The sequence below is a fragment of the Amaranthus tricolor genome, chromosome 7 (genome assembly GCF_026212465.1).
Source record: "Amaranthus tricolor cultivar Red isolate AtriRed21 chromosome 7, ASM2621246v1, whole genome shotgun sequence".
Lineage (NCBI taxonomy): Eukaryota > Viridiplantae > Streptophyta > Magnoliopsida > Caryophyllales > Amaranthaceae > Amaranthus > Amaranthus tricolor.
The window spans coordinates 4,746,148-4,752,786 of NC_080053.1; the positions used below are offsets into that span (position 1 = coordinate 4,746,148).

At 30.9% G+C, this 6,639-nt stretch overlaps 1 long non-coding RNA gene across 1 annotated transcript; it reads left to right on the plus strand.

Annotated features, from left to right (window-relative positions):
• The first annotated feature begins 735 nt into the window (after window positions 1-735).
• Window positions 736-3,303, plus strand: LOC130818883 (uncharacterized). Its single transcript, XR_009044032.1, has 2 exons — window positions 736-1,151; window positions 2,485-3,303. It is a non-coding gene; the product is annotated as an uncharacterized LOC130818883 (long non-coding RNA).
• Window positions 3,304-6,639: the final 3,336 nt, after the last annotated feature.

Below are 6,639 nucleotides of genomic sequence, written 5' to 3' on the forward strand. Positions count from 1 at the left end.
TGCTGCGGGCTAAGAGGAAACCGCAGCATATACTAATTAATTGCTGCGGGCAAGAGGAAACCGCAGCATATGCTTGTGAATCTTCACTTAATTGTTGCGGACAACAGGAAAACCGCAGCATATATTTAATTTTTTTTTCAAAAATAATTTTTTGCTACTTTTTTGTAAAACCGCAGCATATGTTGCGCAACAAATGTGGTTTTTTCCACTAGTGTTTGAAATAGATAACCAAAGGATTAGAGATTTGAATTGAAAATTCAGAATAATTAATCGAAAGGTTATAATTAAGGATTTTGAGTCTGTTACACTGCATCTATACCATTCTAAGTTCAAGAGATACACAAACAATAGCTATTCATGTATAAGGCTTACTCTAGTACTTCATATTTATAATACAATGCATAAAGTCGCAAATATTGATAATACTTTGAAATATAAGCATATAAGAGTTTGTTACCGCGTGTGCGTACCTGTAATTGCAACTGCAAGACAAAAGGTTATCACAACTTTTTACAACAACATTTTTTATTTCGTTGCAAAAGATAAAAGTTATTGCTAAAACATAAGTCGTAGCTAAATCTTTGTTGCCATAAAACAAAATTTTGTTTTCCTCCCAACAAAACTTACGCGGGGCTTAAAAAAATTAATTTAGAGTTTTTGCAACAAATTATTGCGTAGCTATAAAATAAATTTAAATTAGGCAACTAAAAAAGCAGTTGCAATAAAACTGTAGTTATATGGCAGCAAATTTAGTCGTTGTGAAAAATACTAATTTAATATTTTAAAAAAGAAAAACAAAACAAATACAATTCTCATCCTTCTATCACATCCCATTCCAACAACTGTAAAAACCTGACTTAACAACTCAAGACATTCTATCCCTCTCCGCCAACAACCACACGCATCACGCTTGTGCCATAAACCCACGGTGTCGTTCAACCGCTAACCACGACCTCCCTCTATCACGAGTCCCAAAACCACCATGGTCAACAAAGCTTTTATGTCGTACCCACAGCTTAACACTTTCTCAAAGACCCAAAAATCTGCGTTGTGCTCTCGAATCTGACCAATTCAATCACTTTCTCGCCACCCACCGCCAGTTGCACCACCGTGACACCCAGTCATGAGATCACCACCACTTATCAATTTTGGTAAAGTCTCTTCCGCTTTGTGTGACTTCATAAATTTAGGGTTTTGCTAATTGATTGCGTTTAATTGGGTTTTAGTTTATGAATTAATTCACAATCGACTCTTTGCGAATTCTGGGTAATATTAGGTAAAGAATCAAGGTGATTCTAAATTTCTTCCCACTCTTCTTTTTTCTTTGTTTTCATATAGTCCAAGTTCAATTCTTTTTGTTCTAATGATAGTAATTTTTAACATTTTAAGGTTTACACAAATTTCTCCTATTTTTATGTTGTTAGGTTTATCATTTGGCTGTTTAGTGTTTGCTATATTGTCAAATTCGTCACTCATGAGGCTTCTGCTTTCTATTCCTCCAAATTATCTCAAATGTGTTAGCTGCTTTGCCTAAATGATTTCCCCTAAATTGGGTAGCCGTCACACTTTTTTATAAATTCATTTTCTATGCTTCTGGTAAATTTTTTTTCATCTATTAAGTTGAAATTATTTTTTGGAATTGTGCTTTTCTTTGTGATGTGCATCATTATTTGGTCTGATTTGTGTTGTTGTTGTCTGTCTTGGTTGGTGATGCTAGTTATTACTTATTAGAATTGGTTTGTTTTTTCATGTTTTGCAATTAGTTGTTTTTTAATTTTTTCTATGCATAATCTAGATTATGTCGTTTTTGCTGCAATTTTCATATGGATTCCTTTTTAAGTCACCAAAGGGATTAAAGACTGCTTAACATCTGTCATTAAGGGTCTATAATCTGGTTCTGCTTGTACACAAACAACAGTAATTGCAGCAATCTATGCCAAAAAGGAAAAAAAAAAAAAAAAATTAACATGAAGTTGTGACTTTATGATTAGCTTGTTGTTACAGGAGTAATATGGAAGGTTTAGTGAGACAAATGAAAGAACCTCTAACCTGAATGATATCTTTTTGGGAGTATTGCCCTTTTAGAGTTGTTTCTACCATTTCCATGACTTTATCTCTTGTGAGTTAACCTTGGAAGAGCCTAAATGTGATGGCGTAGTCAAGACTTGGCCAAAATGTCTAGTTTGGGTGACATAAAATAGACAAGCTAGCTGGATTTAACATAGGCGCACTCTAGTAAAGACGAATGTGCAACTATTATTAATATTGATCTTGCTTATTTATTTATCTTTTAGATTAGTATGATAATGTGCAACTATAAATATTTCTCTTTACCTATTAATATTAAATGTGAGTTATCTTTATCTTCCTTCTCTTGATGTGGTGAATTGATAAGTTGAAATAAAACCTCATTGGAACCACAACTCTCTTTCTCTTGGAATGATAGATCAAGCCATTCAACGTTGTTATCTTTATTCTTTGCAGCTGCGATCTTCTGCTACAGAAGCTTCTATTTGGCGAGTAGCCATCCAGCTCTCAAACCAGCTCCAGCCAATATTTGATACTCTGCCGTCCGATTTTGTATGCTTCATTGAACAGATGTACTTTAGAATTTATCACACCAATTGTTTCTTAGCTTATAAATTCATTTTTATGTCTTACTCTCATCTGCTGATGAATTATACCCAAGATGGTGGAGAGCAGCACTTAGGTAGTCAGTTTAGGAGTGCATGGAGCTTCCTGAAAACCATTGAATGTGATTGATCGCAAACGCTAGTCGGTTTGTTCTGTCATTGCTTTGGGTTTTTCATTGCTTATTGTTCATTTACTTTATGAGTCAAATTTTCTTGCCAGTGTTGCAGTTGCTCCATGCTACTGAAACTGATGTCAAATGATGCTGATGTTCAATGATATTGTTGTCTCGCTGTTGAGTATTCTGAACTTAGCAGCATCAACTATCAGCAACCAAAGGTTATCAAACTAGAACGAACATAACCTGAAGTTGTGCTAAGGCGGCGACGGGGTTGATGATGTGGTGCTGCAATGGGTATGTTTGTTGTTGAGTGCTTGGGGCTACTGTAATTTTTTTGATTTTTCATCTCAAAGCTACCGGCATATATGAAAAAAAGGATTGGATATGCTATTTCTAAGGCAAATGTAATTCTCATTTTGTGAGAATTAGTAAAGTTATTGCATATTTATGAAATGAGATTGTTTGTATTTGGGGTAGTGGTTTCAAGATGTATCTTATATTGACGAATTGTTTGAACAAAATATGATATACAAGTGATTATTTTTTTTAGACTAAGCTTATAGTTTGTACTTTTGGTGAACCATGGACTTTATTTAAGAAATTCCTTGTGTAGCTGCTGTAGTAGATTTTTTTTATCCAATTTTAAAAGCTTTTGCAACGACAACTTTTATGGGAATAAATAGGAGTGTTTTTGCAACGATTTAAGTTGTTGCAAAAATAGTGCAAGTAGTTTGCAACCTTATAGTCGTTGCAAAAAATATCAATATTAAATGTCAAATTTTTTCCCAATAATAGAGTCGTTGCAAAAAACATATTATCATGTATTGCAATAATTAAATTTGTTGCGAAAAATAAATTTTTTATAACGATAATTGTTATTGCAAAAAACATAAAAGTTTTGGCAACAATTTTTTTGTTGTAATAAAGACCTAAGGGAATTGCAATGACAAATTTTTCGCAACAATAAAAGTCGTTGCAAAAAATATTAGGCTTTTACAGTAATGTAAGTTGTTGCCAAAACTTTTAGCTATGGCTGTACCCGCAACAATAAAAATCGTTGCAAAAAATATTTTTAGCAACGAAAAACTAGTTTTTGCAACAACTTTTACTCTTGTTAAAAATACCTTTTCTTATAGTGAAGTATCAAAATTTTCGGTAATGGTTGTCGTTACAAAGATCATTTTCATCTTCAAGTTTCATCTTCAAGTTTTACTTATTGTTATTTTGTAAGCTTTATTTAGCCATCAACAAAGGGAAAATACAAATCCTGATTGTGATTTGTATTTTGCATTATTACAGTTGTAATAAATCTTGGATCAAATTGTGGAGTAATAGAGTTAAAATTTTGAAAATTATTTGGATTTTGTGGGTTGATTGGATTTTGTAGATTATTTTGACTAGGATAAAAATTTGGATTTCTAATGTTATTTGGTTGTTGACTATTTCCATAATAAGAGTAATTATTATCTATAGGTTAAAAAGAAAACAAAAATTAGAGAAAATTGGAAAGAATTAAACTTAGAGATTTTTTGGTACGATGAAAATGTAACAAATTTGGTGTCAATTTATAGAGTGTAAAAAAATATGACTGTTGGTGATTTTTTTTGGTATTGGCAATGCTTGAGTATACTCATTTGCTTTAGACGGTAGATTCTAGGAATTCATCCTGCCAATTACACACGTGTCATTGGCTAATTTATTAACAGTCATAATTTCATTCCCTACCAATATAAAAAAAATAGATTGAAGTAGACCAATAGAATAAAAATAACTTTCTTAAATTATTGAAAATACAGACATTTTTAAGGTCTTCACAAAGTCTTCTTATAGCTGCAATCATCAATACAAATTAATGATAATAATATAAATAACATTTGTATATGAGAAATGTGTTTAGAGTTGTGTTTAACATGTGTTTGATATGAAAAGGTTAGTGTGACATGAACTTGTTGTTGCATTAAGAAAATTAACTCTCAACTATCCCAAGTATAAATAGACGAGACTTTCCCAAAGTTAACACATCCACCAATAGAAATGCACACTAACTACTAAAGGTGTGGAGCAAATACCACTCTTGTACAATTGATTAAAAGCACTCCATGAATAAGAATAATTACCAATAAATTATAGATTAATGACAATTAAAGCTTCAACAATAACTACCAAGAGTTCCTAATCTTTAAAGATTCACTTATCCAACATTATAATCATGACTTGTGAGATTGTTGTGTTATCAAGTTGATGTTTTGACTTGATAATCATTTGTATGTATTGTTATGGGAGAAAATAGTAAGGATAATTGTAACTCTGTAAAAATATGATAGTGGATTGATATGGTAATCCTTTTTCTTTACTTGTGATTTTCACATGTTATTTTTTTTTATTATATTTAAGAGTTTTTTTTTTTTAAATTAAGTTGGAGAGAGTCATGTGTTTCAAATTGTGTATATCTCATTTTTTGTGTTATTTTATCGTATAAAACAAATTAGAAAGAAAAAAGATATTTATAATTTAGTTAAAACCTTTTCTTTTTAAACGAATATTAAGGTTGAAACTTGGAAAGGCAATTTAATCAAAATAAGGGCTTGTAAAGTAGGCCAGTTAAGCAAAATAAATGGCTTAAGAATAAATATAATAATAAGTTGTAAAATGATTAAGGAGGCAAGATAAAATTCTAAATCTACTGGAGAAAATAATAAAAGATAAAAGAAAAATTTTCATAAAATTGTCGAAAATTAGTGACACAAAGATGCATGACTAATAAGAAATATTTGGTATAGGTTTTTATCTTGTTAATATTTGGATATTGAAGTTGAACTTTGAATGTATTGTGTATATATATTGATTCTCGATCTTATAATATTTTTAGACCAATATCATAATTAAACTGTAAGAGTATGATTTTGAGATAATGCGATTATTTTCTATTTTAGATATCAAAGTGAAAACATTGGTATGAAATCCTTCTCTTGTTATCCATTTCTTATAGAGTGATGATATATGTTACTAATTGCCCTACATTGGATGGTTTGATTGAGTTATCTTCTGTTGCAAATTCCTAACCAATATTTCGAATTGAAATTGAGCTAACTAGAAATGTGAACTATTTAAGCAAAACTAATTTTCAAAGAGAAAATAATAGCTAGTTGTAAAACCAAAACAAACTAAAGTTCAAAGAGAAAAGAAGTCCCCATTTCCTTTTGGCATTATATTTTGAAGTTGATAATAATAGACATTATAAGTTGTAAAATGGTCCAGTGCCTTTTTTAAGGGTGTGTAGGGTCTCATGGGAAAACATATTCTTCTAGCTGGAAATGGAACCCTGCTGTTCCCCAACTAACCTATTCCAACATTCTCAGCCTCCTCTGATCCATTTCATGCCACTAATTAGCACACCACTTTACGTACACCCCATTATTATCCCATAATCATTTATTCATACCTTATATAGCGGTGTTGGCAATTAGCTTTTTTATTGATATTTAGTTTTATTTAGTTAATTTTTGACTTTTAGCTTTTTGTTTGATCATACAATAATATAAGTGTTTGGTAAATGGTTGAAAAGATACTTTTGAATCAAACTCAAAAAGCTATTCATAATAGCTTTTTTCACCGACTTTTGTATTTTAGCCTACTTTTTACTTTATAAAAGCCAATAGCAAACAATAATTTTAACAAAAATCTCCATAATAATAGGCTTAAATAGCTAGCATAAAAATCTGATTTATCAGTGAATACTTTTAGCTAGTCCTACCAGCCAACAGTTTCAACCGACAATCATTTGTCAAACAGGCCCATAGACTAATAGTTCATATGAAAAGTACTCCCCGGCTTCAAATTATTTATCAACATTATTGTAAGAAAATTTTTCATTTTAAGAAATTATT